The sequence below is a fragment of the Neoarius graeffei genome, chromosome 13 (assembly GCF_027579695.1).
Source record: "Neoarius graeffei isolate fNeoGra1 chromosome 13, fNeoGra1.pri, whole genome shotgun sequence".
NCBI lineage: Eukaryota > Metazoa > Chordata > Actinopteri > Siluriformes > Ariidae > Neoarius > Neoarius graeffei.
Genome location: NC_083581.1, coordinates 22,728,664 through 22,753,108, shown reverse-complemented (window position 1 = coordinate 22,753,108; position 24,445 = coordinate 22,728,664). Strand labels below are relative to the sequence as shown.

The 24,445-nt window shown below is 44.0% G+C and overlaps 1 protein-coding gene across 1 annotated transcript in view; it reads left to right on the top strand.

Annotated features, from left to right (window-relative positions):
* Nucleotides 1-5,956: 5,956 nt before the first annotated feature.
* Nucleotides 5,957-24,445, top strand: part of LOC132896020 (uncharacterized) — a 62,201-nt gene continuing 43,712 nt past the window's right edge. Inside the window, exon 1 of the mRNA XM_060936744.1 lies at nucleotides 5,957-6,038. The gene's annotated coding sequence lies outside the window, so the exon portion shown is untranslated. The remainder of the gene's footprint in view (nucleotides 6,039-24,445) is intronic.

Here is a 24,445-nt window from a genome sequence, read left to right as displayed (position 1 = left end):
TCTCTCTCTCTCTCCTTTTCGTTCTCTCTGTTCTAACTAATGGGAATATGATGCCTCATTGCCCCAGTCTGCTCTGACTTGCCCAAGCTGGAATGCACTAGTCATCTAATGCACTTTTATGTCAAGGTAAATTGACAATGAAGTATGCCATCATTTTACAGCATAAATATTTTATTCCTTATTTGGATGCAGGTTTGAGGTGTCACCACTGGAATAAGAATGAACCATTTTCACCTATGCTTATGAGATCCCCTTCTGAGAATACAGCTTGTCTGAGAAGGCAGAGTGTGTTTGTATGTGCAAGCGTGTTTTAGAGAGAGAGAGCACTAAGAATTGTTAAATGAACATCCATCAACATAAATCATCAAATATTTAATTATATCACAAACTGAGTTGTGTGTATTCAGATAAATAAAAATCTAGAGTTTTACAAACCTAAAAAAAGAGAAAACTAACTGCATAATTTTAGACATTCTTCTGATTTTTAATGAGGTGTAAAACAGATTCCACAAACTATTCATTTTTTTTCCCTACAGATGTATCTTGTGAGAATCATGTGTATCTCATCATCAGGATCCTGTTTTGGAGACATGAGAAACCAGTGTTTTTCAACCCCTTCCTCAGAAATGATGTAATTAAAAGCTGGGTAATGATAGTGGAGGGCTGGAGTCCCAGCAGGCAATCATCAAAATGCTTGTTTCTCTTTGCCTTGCTTTGGCTCAGTCAGAACATTAGCAGAATACTACTGACTGCACTCCATGCTGTCAGCACCTCAAGCCATCAGTAAACTCTGAGATAGTTGAAATTCTTATTTGTATGAGTCTTTTTTCCAGTTTCTGTCTGCATCAAGATGATCTGACCACTCACTCATAAAACAGCAAACACACTGTATTTGAAGAAAGTAAACTTGTTGTTGAATGAATCAAGATTGTTTGAACTTTCTTTCCACTCTAGTGTGCTGTAAGCCTTTTTGGCTCCATGCTTACTTGCCCCCAGCTGCTGCTGTTTGCGTGCATGTGTAATAGAACTGTGATTGTCTGCATAGAAAATGGATATGTTTGTGATCGTGTATTTATGGATGGTACTTTCTCTGTGCCAAAATTGCTCCACCCATCATCAGCACTAGATGAGGCCTGCCCCTGACTGTGTTTGAGCCTGCTGTTGGATCCAAAAGCCAGGGGTTCAGCAGAAAATGAGAAAGTCCTCACCATGGTCTCTATAGTAACTGAAGTTATACCAAGCAGCTGGGGGACGATTAGAATAAAGCCCTGGCTATGTTGGATGAGCCCGTGGTGGATGAGACAGTGCATGTTTAATACAGGTTAAAGGCTACAGGATATGCATAAGAAATGTAGAACTTCATTTGAACACAGGGTAGTGCTGGAAATGCTTATTCAAGATGCTTATTCAGGAGCAATAATATCCCCATGTTCTCAAGCTCATTATACACATTACTATTTACATCCATGACCTATGAGTGTCTTACATCAGGGGTCAAATTGAAGTTGTACAATGTGTATGTCTGGCTCATTGTGCTTATGGGAGGGGAACTGGATGGACAGCAGGGGTCTCTCTTCCTCTTTTACAACACCACACTATTAACACTTTTCCACCAAGAAAATTCTGAATCCAGGGGTATACATATCCTGGACAAATGTGTGCCTATTACATACTTCCTGCTTTACTGTGAAAGTAGGAGGAGCTCTTTAGCAGTTATCTGGTGGTGAATACAGAGGGGCATGAAGGAACGTTGGCATATCTTTTATTTTTATCATACAAATTTTATTTGCAAATAAAATTTGCAAATAAACTACCAGAACTTTAATATTTAGTGAAAATACAGAGAAACAAAGTTTGGCTCTATTATATCCAGTACATTAGTGCCATGCCACTGATGCTGCAACACGCTGGTGGTTCCTCAATGAAAACTCTGTGTCTTGTTTTTCTCCACATAAAAGTGAATCCAAACACTTAAAGTGTGTATCACGGGTAAATTCAGGTGCAAGATCAATGTAATGCTCCTATTTTATATTAAACTTTGGTCAAATATCTGTCACATTTTGCATTTTGTGCAATTTTTTTACCTTGCACAATACCAGAAAAATTCAGTTGAAATCAAGCCATTTGAGGTGAATTCGTCCACCTCTGAAAAAACTTGGCATTTGGATTTCCTGGCAAACAGTGATTTTCGTGATGTCACTTGCGGGACGCCTCCTTCTGAATCCTACGTCAGCGCTGGTTTGTTTATGAGAAAATTACTTGGTGGTTTTCTGCAAATTTCTTCAACGTTATCACATAATTATTAAAATTGTTAACAGATGCATCGTAGGAGGGTGTAGCAACACCAATCTTGATGGGATTAGTACTCATCATTTTCCAAAAGACCAAACAATGAGAGAGAAATGAGAGCATTCCGTGCGAGGCACCCAGAAAAATTGGCTGCATGCTACAGCCTATAGCATTATTTGCAGTGCTCACTTCACAAGGCCTGACAACTTTGAGAACTATTTGCAGTGGGAAATGGGTTTCGTGAAGCAACTTGATCTGAAAAAAGATGCAGGTCCATCTGTCAGAATGCCCAAAGCAACACCGTCTCCATCTGTGTCAGCGTCACCAAAGGAGCCAGCTGTGTTCGTTTCCCCTGACAGAAGGTGAAGCGTCGCATCCACTGAAGCCCTTGAAGTTGAGGACCAAGCAGAGCTGAGAAAAAGACCAAGAAAATCAGCAATTCACAAGTTGACTGTTGCCAGGGTAAGAAATAATTCTGACATCTCATATTCTTCATCCAAAGGTGAAGTAATATTGCACTCAGGTGACAATTCCAAATTTCAATGCAAAATCGCTAGCTGCTAAACTTGGTCTACACAGGCTGTGCACTGAAACCATGCAAGCTCTTGCAGCCTGCTGGCGGTTCCACAGGTGACATTGTGAATCTGGCTCCAGACTCCCTTGGGATTTTTCCAGACGCGTTTTGTTATTTTATTTTTTTCTGCTGTAGACAGATGGCCTTGTGCAAAATTACCCTTCTGGATGAGTGTGTAAAGGGACATACTTTCATATAAAAAAAATGAAACTGGTCCAGGATATGCACTTTAATGTTGAGTATGACTAAAAACCTTATTAATGTTAAATGTTAAAATCCAGCAGAAAAAAAAACAGATTTTCTGTGACTGAGTCTCAAATGATCTTTTATACTCTAGATGTAGGGTACTAGGATGTAAAGTGACATTATATTCTACCCCATGTATGGTTTTCTTTTTGGGATTCACCCTAATTATAACAATGTGGATTTTACTTGGACAATGGGTTAAAAAAAAAATAGGTGCAATAGACAATGGGTGCAATTATGTTATCTCTTAAACCTGACAGAAAAAAAGTGTAAATAGAATGTTTTACAGTCACTGTAGCACCAGTGAAGATTTTTGCACCAGTAGTGAAAAGACTTCAGCCACAGACATTTAGATAACTCATTTTGACTTAAGATTTAGATAAGTTCATTTTGACTTAATTCTGTAGCCTTCATCCTTCAAATTTAAATAATAGAATAGACTTAAAGAAAAAGGTTGAAATAAATTTAGTGGTGGGGTTGGATGTGAAAGTAAACTTGTATTCGTGCTGACATTTTGCACTCATAAAGGTAAACTATATAAAGATAAACCACATAAAGTATCACATTTCACCAATAAACAAAGTTATCTGCAAATGATTCATAATCTGGTTTGCTTTGACAAAACACTGCAGTGCAAATTAAATCACACCTGGATATTTTATTATATAATACTCTAATAACTACTATAATATAATAACTACATTTTATTGAACTCATCTGTTTTGCATCATCTGTAATCTAGAAGTTAGTTGAAGATATACATAACCTTATATTTTAAAAAGAGCAAAAAACAAAAGTACTCCCCCCCCCTTCAAAACAAGCAGGTTTGCATACAGACATTTGAGTGGAGCGACTAACAGCTCTTCAGCCTTCTCTTTCCTTAACCTCTTGACTTGACCTCATGAGAAATTTGTAGGAATTCAGCCAAACAAAGTTAACCAACCCTAACTTTACACTTCATATCTTGAAGTACGCTTTGAGTTACGAGAATTGTTATGAGACCATATTCATCTGACAGGTTATTGTGCTTAATCCATTGTACAGATAACCTACTAAAATCAAGTGAACATCATTTAACAATATTTACAAGAAACCTTCATAAAATCACCTTTAAACATAAAAATATTTAATAGCTTTAGCTGCAGGATGACAATAAGCCATGTTCAGCCTTTCAAAGAACATGATAAAACATGCAAAAGATCTAATTTTTGACTGTTACAATATTTTCCTGAAGGACATCTTTCATGGTGTCTGGGACATTTATTTTTATCAGCGTTTTAAACATTTATGAAGGGAGTAATGACCTATCTAGCGCTATTTAACATTCTGTTGAATGGCAGTCTCTCTTTCTGTTCAGAAAAGCCGTTTTTTCCCCTTCCAGATTCCCACTGGAATGACAGGACTCTGATTGAGGCCTGAAGAGTGTCTATATTTAAACAATGTCTGGAAGAGTCAAGTGAAAAAAAGGTCAATGGGAACTAATTTGGTCTCATCTGCCTGTAGATTGGCAACCTGATCCGACAAAACATGCTGGGGGAAGGTGATGGCTGCGTGAGAAACTTGAACTCTCCCATGGCAGTCAGTGCCACTCCCTATAGTAGCTACAGGGGAAAATTCAAAAGTCAACAATTGAACATTTGAATAGGAAATATTGCTAGGTCCTCTATCACATCTCCTACTGAATCATTTAAGCAGATCTAACACTTCACACACTGTAATATACTGTAGACACACATTGCATACTAACATTTTATTCACAATGGACAGTCAACTTTTCAAACTCTGTATACTGGAAAAAATATGCATTGAATAAAAAAGGCAAATTATTACACAATCTTGTTTTTTTTTTTGTACTTTGAGTGATAAGTTTGACTAATTGATATTTAATTGAATTGGACAAAAACTCTTTTTTTTATTAAATCATAACTACATAATTTTAATTTATTAACTGAGTAAAGATATCTGTGAGGTCATTGTAGGGTTAAAAACAAACAAACAAACAAACAAAAAAACACAGAGCGGGGGAGGGGCGATATTGAGAGAGAGAAAAAAAAAACCAGCAGCGGCATGGTGGTTTAGTGGTTAGCGCTGTCGCCTCACAACAAGAAGGTCCGGGTTCGAGCCCCGTGGCCAGGGAGGGCCTTTCTGTGTGGAGTTTGCATGTTCTCCCTGTGTCCGTGTGGGTTTCCTCCGGGTGCTCCGGTTTCCCCCACAGTCCAAAGACATGCAGGTTAGGTTAACTGGTGACTCTAAATTGACCGTAGGTGTGAATGGCTGTCTGTGTCTATGTGTCAGCCCTGTGATGACCTGGTGACTTGTCCAGGCCTGGACATGTCATGGAACATTTTCCTCAATAAATAAATGACAAAGTATAATATTTTTGTCTCATTTGTTTAGCTGTGTTCTCTTTATCTACTTTTAGGACTTGTGTGAAAATCTGATGATGTTTTAGGTCCTATTTATGGAGAAATACAGAAAATTCTAAAGGGTTCACACACTTTCAAGCACCACTGTACCTTAAAATACTTGTGTTAACATTACTCAATCATTACTTCTTAAATGTTATTTAACTGAATGTTTATGTTCTGAGAAAGTTTGAATGTGCAGCTAAATTTAATGAAGATTTTCAAATCAACATGTCCATTACATGCTCCTTCTCAAAATAAAAATAACAACCACTTTGAAACCTGATACTTGTGAACCAATAAATGTAACACACTACTCTTTAATGGTGGAACCTTTTCCTCATATCATTCCCCAGCAACGGAATGTTCCATGACTTGGCTGTGAGCACAGAGAGTTCAGGAATGCAGGCAGGATGAGACTTGTCCTCTCTCCTGCCTGTGGAAACCAACCCTTCTATTTCACCACAGCAAAGACCCTGTTCTTTATCTGCCTAAATTATACACTGTACCACAGCTGATTGAATGTAAGTGATCTCAGTGTACTTATTCCACTTTTCCCAAGCATGATTGAATTATCTTTCTGTAATTTAAATAATTTAATCTAAGTTCAGACAAAATGTTTATACTGTATCCTGGAAGTCCAGGCCATGTAGAGTCAATGACGGGGAAAAAAAATCTAAAACTCCAGCATGGTAAGGTCTCATATTTACAGTGCTAAAACTACAGGTCATTGCACACTGAATTCAGTAAACAAGGTCAAGTTTTTTTCTTTGTTTGACACTCACAGCCCTGTATTATCATGATTGTAATTGCAAAGAGGACTTTATAAATGTCACAATAATCAGAATACAATGGATGCATTCCTCATTAGCTAGATGAGCATCCTGAATGTCTACCATTATCATTACTTCACACAAATCATGCAGAACTATGTAACTCACTGGTGGGTCTCAACAATAGCTGAATAATTAGTTTAAAATTACATCTGCCTCACTGTGTGTACATATTCCCCAAACCGTTAAACCTATGAACATGGACAGATTATGAAATAAAGTCCAGTTCATCCCAAAGGTGTTCAGTGGGGTTGAGTTCAGTCAGGGCTCTGTGCAGGACACTCAAACTCTTCCACTCCAACCTTAACACATCATGTCTTCATGGAGCTTGCTTTGTGCACAGGAGCATTGTCATGCTGGAACAGGTTTGGGTCCCTTACTTCCAGTAAACAAAACTGTAATGCTACAGCATATAAAGACATTCTATACAATTGTACAAATTTTGTGCTGATGTTCAGGTGTCCACGAACTTTTGAACACATAGTGTCCATCACCAATTTATTAAATACAAATCAATATGTATTAAATATTGTATGTATTTATTCAGTGTTGTTGATAAAGCATGATGACACTATGGATTAATGTGTAAAATGTAGTAGTCCTGCTAAATATAGATGTTAATCACATCAAATTTCTCATTTCACGTGATTGATTACTGCTACAAATGATGCTTGTTCACCAATGCCCCTTTTCCACCAAATCAGTTCCAGGGCTGGTTCAGGGCCAGTGCTTAGTTTGGAACTGGGTTTTCTGTTTCCACTGACAAAGAACTGGCTCTGGGGCCAGAAAAAACAGTTCCAGGCTAGCACCAGCTCTTTGCTGGGCCAGAGGAAAGAACCACTTACATCAGCGGGGGGGGGGGGCAGAGTTGTGAAGACCAGCAACAATAGCAAGACCGCAAAAGGTTGCCATTTTTAAGCAACGAGAAGCAGCAGCTGTACAAACATGAAGTCATCCATTATTTTTGTTGCTGCTTCTTCTTCTCCGTGTTGTTCTTGCTTCGATGTTCGCGCCAAGGTTTATGCAAACGCAACAATGTAACTGATGTATACAGCGACGTAACTGACGTATACAGTGACGTAATGACGTGGCTGCCCTTAGCACCCCGAGCTATGGAAAAGCAAACTGGTTCTCAGCTGGCTTGCAAGTTGAATGAGTTGTGAACCAGCACCAGCACTGGCCCTTGCCCCGAACCAGCCCTGGAACTGATTTGGTGGAAAAGGGGTACTAGTACTTCCCATAACACTGACACTCTCAACAAAACATTAGCTTTTTGTGCTACTCACATTACCAAAGCTACTCAATTTACATGGAACAATCTATTTCCTCATGGTTTTCCTTACTTTGCCAACATTTACAATTTTAATACAACCCCGATTCCAATAAAGTTGGGACAAAGTGCAAATAAAAATGGAATGCAATAATTTATGTCATGGTCCTACCTGTGGGCTTCTCTCTTCAGGTAACATCTCCACTCAGCATTACCGGCCATGCCCGCTCTCACTTCCTCTTAGTAACTTTCAGTGACTGTCATTGGCTGTTGCCGATCACCTGCTTCTCCCCTGTGTGCATTTAAGCTGCAGTTCTCCCAAGCCTCAGTGTCAGATCATCTGCAACTTCCAGCGTGATAACCTGCTCTGTGTTCCTACTACTCTGACTCCTGATGATATTCTGTTCCGTCTGACTCTGTCTGGTCTCCAGCCCCGGTAACCTGATCTGGCTTCTGTCCTGTCGACTCTGCCTCTTGCCTGCCTCTCCTGTACCTTCGCCTGATCTCCACTTTGCCCAGCCCTGCTGCTTGCCTGCCTCTCCATCAGCCCGGTGTGAGCAGTCCTGCCTGGAGCCCTACTCTTCAGCCCGGTAACCTGACCCTGCATTTCTGTCTCCTATCTTGCTATCTGATCTGTGACTCTGTGTTCCAGCCTGCTCACTAACTCCAGCCTGCTGAGGGACTACTGCTGGGAGACTGCCTGAAACCCAAGTGCTATCAGCCTACAGCCACACCTCTCTGACAATGCCTGATCCCATCGGATCTCAGCTGCTAAGCAGGGTCAGGCCTGGTCAGTGCTTGGATGGGAGACCTCAGATGTCACTACCACACTCCCACCAGCCATCCCTGCCTCTCAGTCCTCCTGCCACTGAACTTCACACACACATTCTCCCAACTCCCTTTTCCCCTGTTATTATTAAACTGTGGTTTGAGTGCATTTGATCTCCTCTCCTGTCTGGTCCTTGACAGAATGATCTGACCCAAGACATGGAGTCAGCGCCCGAACCCTCTGCCCTAGATCGGCTGCAGAGCACCGAAGGAGATGTCAGTCAGATGTCTGCCGACGTTGCAGCCCTGATCCAGCTTGGTCAGCAGCAGCAGCAACAATGACTGGACCAAGCACTCCAGCTGCTCACTGCCCTAGCACCCCCTGCTCCTATGAGTCAACCATCGCCGCCCCTCGTTGCATCAGCCCCTGTCATACCCGCCGCTGACTGGCCAGCTCTGGGAGGTGCTCCTGCTGCACTCGATGCCCCGGAACCCAAGGTCGGCAGTCCGGAGCATTTTGACAGTGACCCCTCCCAAGTCCGTGCTTTCCTGACCAGCTGCCGGTTGCTGTTCGACCTGCAGAACCTTCGCGTCGGAGGCAGCGAAGGTGGCCTTTGTCATCACTCATCTGACTGGCCACGCCCATCTGTGGGGGACTGCTGAGTATGAACGCCGGACACCGGCGTGTGCCTCCTTCTCCCTGTTTGCAGCGGAGATGATTAAGGTCTTCGACCTGGGCTCGTCGGCAGTAGAGGCATCCGGAGGACTGATGAGTATTCACCAAGGCAGACGAACAGTGGCTGACTACTCGATTGATTTCCAGACCTTGGCCCAGCGCAGCAAGTGGAACATACAGGCGCTGGTGGACGCCTTTCTGCACAGCCTGGCCGACTACACGAAGGACGAATTGGTCTCGTACGAACAACCGTCAACACTCGATGAGGCCATTGCCCTGGCCATCCGCAATGACCGCCGGGTCCAGACCCGTCGACGAGAGAGGGCCCGCCAGACTCAGTCAGTGATCAGCGCACGGAGAAGCCCGAGCTCACTGGACATAGAAGGGGCCCAGCTGAGCTCAATGATCATCCAATCCTCCACCAGCCAGAAACCTATGCTCCAAGTTTGCCTTCGTCTGTTGGATTCCACCCACACCCTGGCCGCCCTGGTTGACTCTGGCTCCGAGGCTAACATCATGGACACCGAGCTTGCACGCCAGTTGGGTCTGCAAAGCCATCGCTTATCCTCCCCCATTCCAGCCAGGGCGCTGGATGGCCATCTCCTTGGCACTGTCACCAGCCTCACTGCCCCTGTCCCGATGACTCTGTCAGGCAACCACCACGAAACCATCCAGTTTCACCTGCTCCGTTCCCCCGGCCAACCTCTCATCCTGGGCTATCCATGGCTCCACCAGCACAGTCCTCACCTCGACTGGGCCACTGGAGCGATAAGAGAATGGGGCAAGGACTGCCACTGGACCTGCTTACGAGCCTCCACTCTAACCCCTCGTACTCCACCTGCCAGCTCTGCCCCCGACCTCACTAATGTCCCAGTGTGTTATCACAGCCTTTGGGAGGTATTCAGCAAAGCCAAGGCCACTTCCTTGCCTCCTCACCGGCCCTACAACTGTGCCATTGATCTCCTCCCAGGCACTGCACCACCCAAGGTCCGTCTCTACTCTCTGTCCGCCCCAGAAAGGAAGGCGATGGAGGCCTATATCAGTGAATCTCTGGCTGCCGGCCTCATCTGTCCATCCTCTTCTCCCGCCGGCACTGGGTTCTTCTTCGTGGGAAAGAAGGATGGATCCCTGCACCCCTGCATCGATTACAGGGGTCTCAACGACATCACCATCAAGAACCGATACCCTCTCCCACTGCTTACCTCCGCCTTCGAGCTGCTCCAGGGAGCCACGATCTTCACCAAACTCGATCTCCGGAATGCCTACCACCTGGTTCAGATAAGGGAGGGAGACGAGTGGAAGACCACGTTCAACACCTCCACCGGTCACTATGAATTCCGGGTGATGCCGTTTGGCCTTACCAACACGCCAGCGGTATTCCAGGCTCTGGTGAATGATGTCCTGCGAGATATGTTGAACAAGTTCGTGTTCGTTTTTCTCGACGACATCCTGATCTTCTCAAAAACGCTGTCCAAACACACCCAGCATGCCCAGCAAGTGCTCCATCATCTCCTTGAAAACTCCCTCTTCGTCAAGGCAGAGAAGTGTGAGTTTCACGCCAAGTCTGTGGTGTTCCTGGGGTACATCGTGACAGAGGGGAGCATCCAGATGGACCCTGCCAAAGTCTCAGCAGTGACTTCATGGCCAGTACCAGAGAGCAGGAAGAAGCTTCAGCAGTTCCTGGGCTTCGCTAATTTCTACAGGAAATTCATTCATAATTACAGCACCGTTGTGTCACCCCTCACTGCCTTGACCAGCACCAAACAGCCCTTCACCTGGACTCTGGCTGCCAATGAAGCCTTTGCCACCCTCAAGGCTCGGTTCACCACTGCTCCCATCTTCCAGATGCCAGATGCGGAGCAGCAATTCATCGTTGAGGTGGACGCCTCGGATGTGGGAGTTGGGGCAGTGCTCTCACAGAGGTCAGCGGATGACAACAAACTCCACCCCTGTGCATTCTTCTCCCGCCGGCTATCGCCAGCCGAACGCAATTACGACATAGGCAACCGGGAACTGCTGGCGGTCAAGCTCACCCTGGAGGAATGGCGTCACTGGCTGGAGGGGTGCGTAGTCCCATTCCTGGTCTGGACAGACCATAAAAATCTGGAATACATCCGCACCGCCAAACGACTCAACCCCAAACAGGCCTGCTGGGCTCTCTTTTTCACCAAATTCAATTTCACCCTTTCATACCGGCCCGGATCTCACAACACCAAGCCTGACGCACTCTCCCGCCAGTTCCAGAAGGATGATGCCTCCTCCAAGGATCTGGCTCCCATCCTACCTGACCCCTGTATCATTGCTGCTCTGACCTGGGACATCAAAGAACGAGTGCGGGAAGCCCTCTGTGACCAACCCAGCCCCAGTGCATGCCCTGCAAGTCGCCTCTTTGTTCCTGAAGACCTGCGATCCCAGGTTATACAATGGGGACACGACTCCCGTCTAGCCTGCCACCCTGGTTCCACTCTCACCTACCACCTGCTTGCCCAACAGTTCTGGTGGCCGTCTATGAGCAGGGATGTGTGAGACTTTGTCCGAGCCTGCCCTACCTGTAATCAGAATAAATCCTCCAGCCAGCCTCCTGCCGGTTTGCTCCAGCCTCTGCCCATGCCTATGCGACCCTGGTCCCACATTTCCCTGGATTTTGTTACGGGTCTGCCCCCTTCTAATGGGATGACTGTCATACTCACCATCGTGGACTGTTTTAGCAAGATGGCACACTTTGTTCCCCTCCCAAAACTACCATCGGCCAAAGAGACCACCCAGATCATCCTGCAGCAGGTCTTCCACATCCATGGGCTGCCCAGGGACATCGTTTTGGACCGGGGGCCACAATTCACCTCCTCTTTCTGGAAGGAATTCTGTCACCTGCTCGGGGCCACCGCCAGCCTCACCTCCGGATTCCGACCCCAGTCCAACGGCCAGGCTGAGTGGACTAACCAGGAGTTGGAGAAGGCACTTCGGTGCATGGCGTCACGCAACCCTAGGGCCTGGTGTGAGCACCTGCTGTGGGTGGAATACTCTCACAACTCCCTCACCAGCTCAGCCACTGGACTGTCCCCATTCCACTGCGTGTATGGCTACCAACCACCCCTGTTCCCTGGCCAGGAGGGAGAGGTCACCTGCCCATCTGCCCTCACCTATGCACGCCAGTGCCGCCACACCTGGTCTCAAGCCCACGCTGCACTCCTCAAGTCAGTCACCAGTTACTCCATTGGAGCCAACCGGCAGAGGATGCCTGCGCCCACCTACTGGGTGGGCCAGAAGGTGTGGTTGTCAGCCAAGGACCTGCCCCTCCAGGTGGAGTCTCGTAAGCTGGCACCTCGGTTCGTCGGACCATTTCCGATCCAGAGGATAATCAGCCAGTCTGCTGTCCGGCTCCGACTGCCCAAGTCTATGAGAGTGCACCCCACCTTCCACGTCTCAAAGATTAAGCCAGTGCACGAGAGCCCACTGGTCCCAGCTGCACCTTCTCCTCATCTCATCGATGGTGGCCCGGTCTACTCCGTCCGGCGACTGCTGAAGTCACGGCGCAGGGTCGGGGCCTCCAATACCTGGTGGATTGGGAGGGCTATGATCCTGAGGAGAGGATGTGGGTTCCTGCTGGGAGAATTTTAGACCATACCCTCATCAGCACCTTTCATCGCCTGCATCCGGACCAGCCGGCCAACCGGAGAGGTTGACCAAGGGGTCCTTGTCGGAATGACGATGCGCCAACCGCTACTGTCCCCAAGTCCGATTCTGAACCAGATCCTGAGGCCTTGGACACTGACCGGTCAGAGGAGTTCTGATCCTCCACCAGTATTCCCCCTCCTCCTGCCCGTCTTGGTGGATCTGTGGCTATGGACTTCTGGAGCCATCCCTTGGGGGGGGGGGGGGGGTTCTGTCATAGTCCTACCTGTGGGCTTCTCTCTTCAGGTAACATCTCCACTCAGCATTACCGGCCACGCTCACTCTCACTTCCTCTTATTAACTTTCAGTGACTGTCATTGGCTGTTGCCGATCACCTGCTTCTCCCCTGTGTGCATTTAAGCTGCAGTTCTCCCAAGCCTCAGTGTCAGATCGTCTCCAACTTCCAGCGTGATAACCTGCTCTGTGTTCCTACTACTCTGACTCCTGACGATATTCTGTTCCATCTGACTCTGTCTGGTCTCCAGCCCCGGTAACCTGATCTGCCTTCTGTCCTGTCAACTCTACCTCTTGCCTGCCTCTCCTGTACCTTCACCTGATCTCCAGCTTGCCCAGCCCTGCTGCTCGCCTGCCTCTCCATCAGCCTGGTGTGAGCAGCCCTGCCCGGAGCCCTACTCTTCAGCCCGGTAACCTGACCCTGCGTTTCTGTCCCCTATCTTGCTATCTGATCTGTGACTCTGTGTTCCAGCCTGCTCACTAACTCCAGCCTGCTGAGGGACTACTGCTGGGAGACTGCCTGAAACCCAAGTGCTGTCAGTCTACAGCTACAGCTCTCTGACAACACCTGATCCTGTCGGATCGCAGCTGCTAAGCAGGGTCGGGCCTGGTCAATACTTGGATGGGAGACCTCAGACATCACCACCACGCTCCCACCAGCCATCCCTGCCTCTCAGTCCTCCTGCCACTGAACTTCACACACATTCTCCCTTTTCCCCTGTTATTATTAAACTGTGGTTTGAGTGCATTTGATCTCCTCTCCTGTCTGGTCCTTGACAAATTTACAAATCTCAAAAACAGAGATTGTATTCACAATAGAACATAGACAACATATCAAATGTCAAAAGTGAGACATTTTGAAATTTCATGCCAAATATTGGCTCATTTAAAATTTCATGACAGCAACACATCTCAAAAAAGTTGGGACAGAGGCAATAAGAGGCTGGAAAAGTTAAAGGTACAAAAAAGGAACAGCTGGAGGACCAAATTGCAACTCATTAGGTCAATTGGCAATAGGTCATTAACATGACTGGGTATAAAAAGAGCATCTTGGAGTGGCAGCGGCTCTCAGAAGTAAAGATGGGAAGAGAATCACCAATCTCCCTAATTCTGCGCTGACAAATAGTGGAGCAATATCAGAAAGGAGTTCGACAGTGTAAAATTGCAAAGAGTTTGAACATATCATCATCTATAGTGCATAATATCATCAAAAGATTCAGAGAATCTGGAAGAATCTCTGTGCGTAAGGGTCAAGGCTGGAAAACCATACTGGATGCCCGTGATCTTCGGGCCCTTAGATGGCACTGCATCACATACAGGCATGCTTCTGTATTGGAAATCACAAAATGGGCTCAGGAATATTTCCAGAGAACATTACCTGTGAACACAATTCACCGTGCCATCCGCCGTTGCCAGCTAAAACTCGATAGTTCAAAGAAGAAGCCGTATCTAAACATGATCCAGAAGTGCAGACGTCTTCTCTGGGCCAAGGCTCATTTAAAATGGATTGTGGCAAAGTGGAAAACTGTTCTGTGGTCAGACGAATCAAAATTTGAAGTTCTTTATGGAAATCAAGGACGCCGTGTCATTTGGACTAAAGAGGAAAAGGACAACCCAAGTTGTTATCAGCGTTCAGTTCAGAAACCTGCATCTCTGATGGTATGGGGTTGCATTAGTGCATGTGGCATGGGCAGCTTACACATCTGGAAAGACACCATCAATGCTGAAAGGTACCCGTATATCCAGGTTCTAGAGCAACATATGCTCCCATCCAGACGACGTCTCTTTCAGGGAAGACCTTGCGTTTTCCAACATGACAATGCCAAACCACATACTGCATCAATTACAGCATCATGGCTGTGTAGAAGAAGGGTCCAGGTACTGAACTGGCCAGCCTGCAGTCCAGATCTTTCACCCATAGAAAACATTTGGCACATCATAAAACGGAAGATACGACAAAAAAGACCTAAGACAGTTGAGCAACTAGAATCCTACATTAGACAATAATGGGTTAACATTCCTATCCCTAAACTTGAGCAACTTGTCTCCTCAGTCCCCAGATGTTTACAGACTGTTGTAAAGAGAAAAGGGGATGTCTCACAGTGGTAAACATGGCCTTGTCCCAACTTTTTTGAGATGTGTTGTTGTCATGAAATTTAAAATCACCTAATTTTTCTCTTTAAATGATAAATTCTCTCAGTTTAAACATTTGTTATGCTATCTATGTTCTATTCTGAATAAAATATGGAATTTTGAAACTTCCACATCATTGCATTCCATTTTTATTTACAATTTGTACTTTGTCCCAACTTTTTTTTGGAATCAGGATTGTACTTAAAGAATGACATACATTTTATATGTTTATGTTATGGAGCATCCATGAAATTAGTTATTGATATGACCTGCATTATATTGGCTATAAACAATTATTGTCATTCTTTCATTAGCATTTCTTTTTCTCTCTCTATTGAAGATCCTTCTTGAAGCTCTATTGACAGAAAACTTCACCATCTCAATACTTACAAATTTATTTGTAATCCATTTGTTTGGATGATTCAATAAAGACGTTTCTGTATAATTTGTTACAACAGAAACAATAGCATATTAGAACGAAATGATTAATATAAGAGCAGCATGGTGGTTTAGTGGTTAGCACTGTCACCTCACAGCAAGAAGGTTCTGGGTTCAAGCCCAGTGGCCTACGGGGGCCTTTTTCTGTGGAGTTTGCATGTTCTCTCCATGTCTGCATGGGTTTCCTCCGGGTGCTCTGGTTTCCCCCACAGTCCAAAGACATGCAGGGTAGGCTAATTGGAGGCTCTAAATTGACTGTAGGTGTGAATGGTTGTTTGTCTCTGTATGTCAGCCCTGTGATGATCTGGCGACTTTTCCAGGGTGTACCCCGACTCTTGCCCATAGTCATCTGGGATAGGCTCCAGCTTGCCTGCGACCCTGCACAGGATAACCGGTTACAGATAATGGATGGATGATTAATATAAATCTAGCAGCTGGAAAGTAGCATTCTGACCAATCAGAATCAAATGTCTGACACAGCTGTGGAAAAATAACTACTGAACCCACCTACTATATGGGCATATCAGGTAAGAAGAGCAATAGATAGTTTGCCCTTTTTATGGCTTAAACCACATCTATTAAATAAAAACAAAACAAACAAAAACAAGCACAAAAATAGATAGCACTCTGAGAAATACAAACACAAACTGTCCTTCGAGCCTAACCTTGGAGTATATGCTATAGAGTACACAAGGTTCAGAGTCAAAGGTTTAAATGCAGGTCTGTTTTGATTCAGAGAACAACACAGTTATCACTGTTTTCTAAGTGATGCACAGAGGAAAATGTTTTGTGGGACACCAGTGGACGCATGAAGAGGGGCACACCTCTCTATATGCCTCTGTGGCACACTGTTTGAGGCATCAGTGGTAATAAGTGCATGGAGCACTGCTGAAATTTTAGAACTCAGTGAGTCATTCAACCTCTCTTGCTGCCTTTCAGCCTATTATCAAAATGTAACAGTGGGAGCAATCTGCTTAATGCTAATGGACCAGCATTTCAATTCACAATAATGGAGACTAATTCAAAACTGCATTTTGTCAGGGCAGCTATAACCTGCCATTTTACACGGTCATCATCCTGTTGGGCAAAAGATGGTGGAAAGCATTAATTAAAGAGTGATGCTTTCCTGACTTATGTTCTTTATAATAGGATTGAAAGAGCACCCTGACATAGATGCCATTTCTTCATCAGCCATGCTTTTCAAGGATATGAATAGAGCCTCATCAGAATAGCCTCATTGTGTTTGGCTCTACAGCTGACTATCTTTATATGTTTATAAAAAAAATCAGATTGGCAATATTGTGGATGTTGCTGACCAACAAGGGTGACAGTATTGGATGTACAAGTGACTGGAGTCATCATTAACTGGGAAAGTACAGTAGCTCCCTCTTTTGGTCTGCTGCTCTTAACGCTGAGATCAGCTACAGTATTATGAGTGCAACATGCAAACATACTAATAGAAGAACACTAGCAACAGGGACTAAGAGTACCACAGAGAAACATTTATGAAAAACATATTATTTCATATTATTGACATTAATTAAAGAATATGAAAAATAAAGAAAGATAGCCAAAAATTAAGGCCAAAAAATAAGGCAAATAAAATTAATTCTTGTGGCAATTCATTGCTGCAGTAGGCGGAACACAGACAACAACCCAGGATGTAGAGGAAAACCAGTGCTCTTTTTATTAGGCTTTCTCTGTGGAATGATTGGGGAAAATGAAGAGGAATGTGCCTATTCTTTGTTTGCACGTGACATCATAGCTAATTATGCATGAGGCTTTGAACCGGAAGTGGGCCGTGTTGGAGGATATACACAAACTCAGGCAGTCCACATTTACTATAGAAGATATGCTCAAGAGATTGTTATGCTCAAGAATTCCTTTTGTTTCTTCACTATGCCTACTCTTTGTACTGTAACTGGATGCAGGCACAACTCTATTCGAGACAAGGGGGCTTATAAGTTATTTAGAATTCCAGTAATTATAAATAATCAAGGAGAAAAAAACAAGAGAGTTGTCCACAGAGCGTAGACATCAATGGCTGTCCAACATAAACCAGGCTGATCTAAGCAATGAGAAAGCAAAAACCACATGAGTCTGCAGTGAATATTTTATTAATGGTAAGTGCTATGAACTAGTTATTAATGAAAGATCGCAATATATAAGAAATATTGGCTTGTTTAATATCCTGGTCATGCAGAAACTCACTGCTGTCAAATGTGACAAAGTCATGATCATTCATGGCTTTTATTTGCTTTTTCTTTCCATTAGGGAAATGATCTCTACAATTTTATGGCTCCGGACTGGGCTCCAACACAAAATATAGGCCACAACAAAATCAATGATGGTACAAAAGTGGTAGCTGAAAATGCTAGGCTTACAGAGCACAGAAAGAAATACTAAATTATTGAAGAATCTTCCCAAATGATCACAGAATTAATTGAACAAGATTCATGTCAATCTCCAACCTCAAATACTGCACCCTCCTCACCCGGTGAGTGCTCTTTTGTAACTAAATATGTTATATAATGTGTTAGATGCCTATCTTTTGAAGCAGTCAAAATGATTGTTTTTAAAATAGATTTGAGAAATGGCTACAAGCTTATAAATGTAACTCCTCTTACTTCTAATCTGTACTCTTACCAATATATATCTCATCTTATCTCATTATCTCTTGCCGCTTTATCCTGTTCTACAGGGTCGCAGGCAAGCTGGAGCCTATCCCAGCTGACTATGGGCGAAAGGCAGGGTACACCCTGGACAAGTTGCTAGGTCATCACAGGGCTTATATATATATCATCTCCTCTCATCTCATTATCTCTAGCCGCTTTATCCTTCTACAGGGTCGCAGGCAAGCTGGAGCCTATCCCAGCTGACTATGGGCGAAAGGCAGGGTACACCCTGGACAAGTTGCCAGGTCATCACAGGGCTTTTATATATATATATACACACACACTAGTGCATCTCAAAAAATTAGAATATTGTGAAAAAGTTCAATATTTTCCATCAGTTATTTAAGAAAGTGAAAATGTTATATATAATAGACTCATTACACATAAACTAAAATGCTTCAAGCATTTTTCTATTTTAATTTTAATCAGTGTGGCATACAGTACAAAAAAATAAAAAAAATCTCAAAATATTAGAATATTTCATTTTGAGTTTGAGTAAAACAGTATGAACACAGTGTATCTCTCCGTCTAGTTCAGTACACACAACCACAATCATGGGAAAGACTGCTGACTTGACTGTTGTCCAGAAGATGATCACTGATGCCCTCCACAAGGAGGGTAAGCCACTAAAGGTCATTGCTGAAAAGGGTGGCTGGGAAAGGTGCACAAGCAACAGGGATGGCCGCAGTCTTGAGAGGATTGTCAAGAAAAGTTGATTCAAGAACTTGGGAGAGCTTCACAAGGAGTGGACTGAGGCTGGTGTCAGTGTATCAAGACCCATCACGAACAGACATCTTCAAGAAAGGGGATACAACTTTCGCATTCCTAATATCAAGCCACTTCTCAGCCAGAGACAATGTCAGAAGTATCTTATCTGGGCTAAGGAGAGAAAGAAATGGACTGTTGCTCAGTGGTCCAAAGTCCTCTTTTCAGATGAAAGTACATTTTGCATTTAATTTGAAAATCACGGTTCTAGAGTCTGGAGGAAGAGTGGAGAGGCACAGAATCCAAGGTGTTTGAAGCCCAGTGTGAAGTTTTCACAGTCTGTGATGATTTGGGGTCCCATGTCATCTGCTGGTGTTGGTCCACTGTATTTTATCAAGTCCAAAGTCAACACAGCCATCTACCAGGAGATTTTAGAGCACTTCATGCTTCCATCTGCTGACGAGCTTTTTGGAGATGCTGATTTCCTTTTCCAGCAGGACTTAGCACCTACCCACAGTGCCAAAACTACTACCAAATGGTTTGCTGACCATGATATTACTGTATTTGATTGGCCAGCCAACTTGCCTGACCTGAAACCCTTAGAGAATCTATGGGGTATTGTCAAGAGGAAGATGAGAAACACCCGACCCAAAAATACAGATACGCTGAAGGCCACTATCAAAGCAACCTGGGCTTCAATAACACCTCAGTAGTGCCACAGACTGATCACCTCCATGCCACACCGCATTGATACAGTAATTCATGGTAAAGGAGCCCCAACCAAGTATTGAGTGTATAAATGAATATACTTTTCAGAAGTTGGACATTTCTGTATTGTAAATCCTTTTTTTGATTGATCTTAGGGAATATTCTAATAAATTGAGATACTGGATTTCTGATTTTCATGAGCTATAAGCCATAATCATCAAAATTAAAGCAAAAAAGGCTTTAAAATTTTCACTTTACATGTAATGAATATAGAATATATGAAAGTTTACCTTTTTGAATTAAATTATGAAAAAAAAGGAACTTTTTCATGGTATTCTAATTTTTGAGATGCACTAATAGGGGTGGCATGGTGGTGTAGTGGTTAGCGCTGTCGCCCCACAGCAAGAAGGTCCGGGTTCGAGCCCTGTGGCCGACGAGGGCCTTTCTATGTGGAGTTTACATGCTCTTCCCGTGTCCGCGTGGGTTTCCCCCACAGTCCAAAGACATGCAGGTTAGGTTAACTGGTAACTCTAAATTGACCGTAGGTGTGAATGTTTGTCTGTGTCTATGTGTCAACCCTGAGATGACCTGGTGACTTGTCCTGGGTGTACCCTGCCTTTTGCCCGTAGTCAGCTGGGATAGGCTCCAGCTTGCCTGTGACCCTATAGAACAGGATAAAGTGGCTAGAGATGATGAGATGAGATGATATATACACTACTGTTCAAAAGTTTGAGGTCACTTTGAAATTTCCTTATTTTTGAAAGAAAAGCACTGTTCTTTTCAATGAAGATCACTTTAAACTAATCAGAAATACACTCTATACATTGTTAATGTGGTAAATGACTATTCTAGCTAAATTCTACTAAATGTCTGGTTTTTGGTGCAATATCTACATAGGTGTATAGAGGCCCATTTCCAGCAACTATCACTCCAGTGTTCTAATGGTACAATGTCTTTGCTCATTGCCTCAGAAGGCTAATGGATGATTAGAAAACCCTTGTACAATCATGTTAGCACAGCTGAAAACAGTTTTGCTCTTTAGAGAAGCTATAAAACTGAACTTCCTTTGAGCAGATAGAGTTTCTGGAGCATCACATTTGTGGGGTCGATTAAATGCTCAAAATGGCCAGAAAAATGTCTTGACTATATTTTCTATTCATTTTACAACTTATGGTGGTAAATAAAAGTGTGACTTTTCATGGAAAACACAAAATTGTCTGGGTGACCCCAAACTTTGAATGGTAGTGTATATATAAAGTTTGTTTGTTTGTTTTCAAGGTATTTTAATTTTGTCATAGCAACCATTACATCATTATTCCTGGAGGAATGATATTTAAAGGATCAGGCACCAAAGGGTTAACTGTGTGTGCAGTTAGTGGATGTGTTGCAGGTGATTTACAAAGAGTTAATTACACAATATGCAATGTATACAAAGCAAAACATATGAAAAGAATGTGGACAGACATGGTTCTACGGCTCTCTGGGCAAACACCTTACTGAGCTCAGGACCTAGTCACTCCAATCACAGAAAACCTTTGTCACCTCAGTGAAGTTAATCAAATCATTAATGTGCTGGTTAGGTTGTAATGATTTTGCTGCAGGCTACACACATTATCGTGATGAAACTCCATGAAATTATAGCCAATATTATGTTAGCATGTTGGACAGAAAATGGGGAAGCCATGGGGATGCCATGGCCTAATGGTTAGAGAAGGTCCCAAAGACAAAGAGGTTGCCAGTTTGATTCCCTGGACCAGCAGGAATGGCTGAAATGCCCTTGAGCAAGACACCTACTCCCCAGGCTGCTCTGGGTATGTTGTATGTCACTCTGGATAAGAATGTCTTCTAAATGCCATTAATGTAATATAAAAAGAGAATACTATGGCACATGACCATTCAGTGCTTTGTAGGACAATAATAGTATTTATAATCAATGTGAAATTTTTCTGGGGACAATGCAGTGTGGATAAGATAGGAGTGATGTGGTCATTTTTTCTGGTCCTAGTAAGGACTCTCACTGCTGCATTCTGGGCTAACTGGAACTTGTTTATGCTCCTACAAGAATATAGACAGTAAGGCCTTACAATAATCTAATCTAGAGGTAAAAACTACATGAACTAGATTTTTTGCATCATGTAGTGACATTATATTTATCATAGCAATATTTCTGAGAGTAAAGAAGGCTATCCTAGTAATAATATCTATGTGACTCTATGTGTGATAGTGTCATATTATCTGTAATAGCACAGCAAGCAACATAGCAACATAGGCTAACAAATATGTGTTATATTACAACCCCAATTACAAAAATGTTGGGACGTTGTATAAAAGGTAAATAAAAACAGAATTCTATTATTTGTAAATCATATTTTCATTGAAAATAGTACAAGGACAACATATCAAATGTTGAAATATAAATTTTGTTTTTAGAGAAATATATGCTCATTTTGAATTTGATGCCAGCAACATGTTCCAAAAAAGATGGGACAAGTGCTTGTTTACAAATTGTATCACCTTGACTTTTAACCACACTCTGTAAACCTTTTGGAACTGAGGAAGCCAAGTGCTTTCGTTTTGAAAGTGAAATATTGTCCCGTTCTTACCCGATATATAATTTCAGCTGCTCAGCAGTTCAGGGTCTCCTTTGTCATATTTTGTGTTTCATAATGCACCGTTTTCAATTGGAGACAGGTCTGGACTGCAGGCAGGCCAGTTTAGCACCCAGACTCTTTTACTATGGAGCCCTGCTGCAGTTGTAATACATGCAGAATGTGGTTTGGCACTGTCTTGCTGAAATAAACAAGGCCTTCCCTGAAAAAGATGTCTGGATGGCAGCATGTTGCTCCAAAACCTGTATATATCATTCAGCATTAATAATGTCTTCCCAGATGTGCATGCCATGTGTGCTAATACCCCCCATACATCAACAATGCTGGTTTTTGAATGGTGAGCTGAAAACTATCGGGATGGATGGTCCCTCTTCTCTTTAGCATGGATGATGCAGTGTCCGTGATTTCCAAAAAGAATTTCAAATTTCAATTCGTCAGACTACAGTACAGTTTTCCACTTCACCTCAGTCCATAGTAAAAGAGTTTGGGCCCAGAGAAGAAGGCGGTTCTGGCAGCAGGGGTGCGTTCAAGCATCGGCTGTGAACGGCAAGGAGGCAGGTTGAACCAGTAGGTAACATGTGATGAGGTGCACCTGTGTCAAATTACTGGCTGTCTGTTAACCTATGTCTCTGTGTGTCTTCCAGACAGCCAGGAAGAAGAGAGAGAACTGCATCACTTCACATGTGTGCTTGTTAGTTGTCACTGAAAAGTGAAAAATAAAAAGAACACACCTGTTCTGAAGCCTGCTTCCAGTTCCTATGTTTTCTACAAGTTAGATAGCTGTTACACTGGTGCCGAAGCCTGGGACTGAGGAATGATTGCAGTCATGGAATGTGAACCAGTTAGAGAGCTCCTTCAAATGCTTGCCGATGATCTCCAGTGCCCTTGTTGTGCTGTCAATAGACCAGGGGTGGTGCTTCCAGGCTCTGCTCAAAGTCCAAGCAGAAGACCAGCAGGTAATCCAGAGTGGGATCCAGTCCATGGGTGCTCCAGTAGTTGTCCCTGCAGCCAGCGTGCCCATCCAGCTAGTCAAGATGGTACCGCAAGATGACCCTGATGCCTTCCTTGAGCTGTTCAAGCATGTTGTGGAGGCAAGCTCATGGCCAGCTTCTCAGTGGGTGGCTTGTCTAATGCTGCTCCTGTCAGGGGAATCCCAGTTTGTGGCTCAGTAGCTCCCAGCCACCAACATGCTGAAGTGCCACCATCTGAAGCGAGTCATCCTACAGCAGATCGGCTGCAGCCAAGAAGAGCAGCAGCAGCCCTTCTGCTCACTGGCATACAGTGAAGTGGGCCAGCCATTTGCATTCGCGCAACAGCTCCAAGATGCCTGCAGACAGTGGCTGGTGCAACGTGAAGTCTATTATTGAGTGAGTGACACTGGAGCAGCATGGATCCGGTGTCACTGAACGGCGTTGCTGGAGGAGGTGGTCCGGCTGGCGAAGGACCACCTCATGGGTTTTCCGGGAACAGGCACTGTTACAACTCCCTTCTCTCACTTTCGCTTTCTCCTTCTCCCCCTCCCTCTTCTCACCCCTACCCTAGCCCCATGGAAACAGGGGCCAATTCCCCTGAAACCTACTCCCCACACTCGTGTCTGTCCTCATGTTTCTGCTTTCTTGTCTCCTTCTGTGTCTGTGCTGCCATTAACCCCCTCTCTCTCTCTTCACAGGTGAACTCATCCATGCCCACCAGAAACAAGAGTGAACTACTCTTGGCAGGTCTGTTGGTGCAGAGGGAAGGCAGTGAATCAGTCCTTCCACAAGGAGGCAGGGATAGTGATTCACATCTCTAATGCACCATAGGCTTCCCCTGATCAAACGGGGGCATACAGGATAGTTGTGAGTATTCAAGGGGATACAAATCAGGCTTTGGTGGATGCGGGTTGTAATCAGATCTCCATACTTCAAAGCCTGATTCAGTGCGGGGCACTGGGAAATGCATGTTTGGTGAAAGTTAAGTATGTGCACGGTGATGTACAGAAATATCCACTAATGCCTGCCACTATTCATTTCCGGGAAGAAAAGCATAGTGTGGAGGTGGTGGTTAGTCTGAGCCTCACCCACCCGCTGATCCTGGGAACTGACTGGCCGGGGTTTAAAACATTAATGAAACAGATAGTGGGTGGATCCTGCAGTAGTATGTCACGGGGGAATTGTGCTGCGATGTTAGCTGGGCAGGCAGTTCCAGGGCTGTCTGCATCAGTTCTGTGT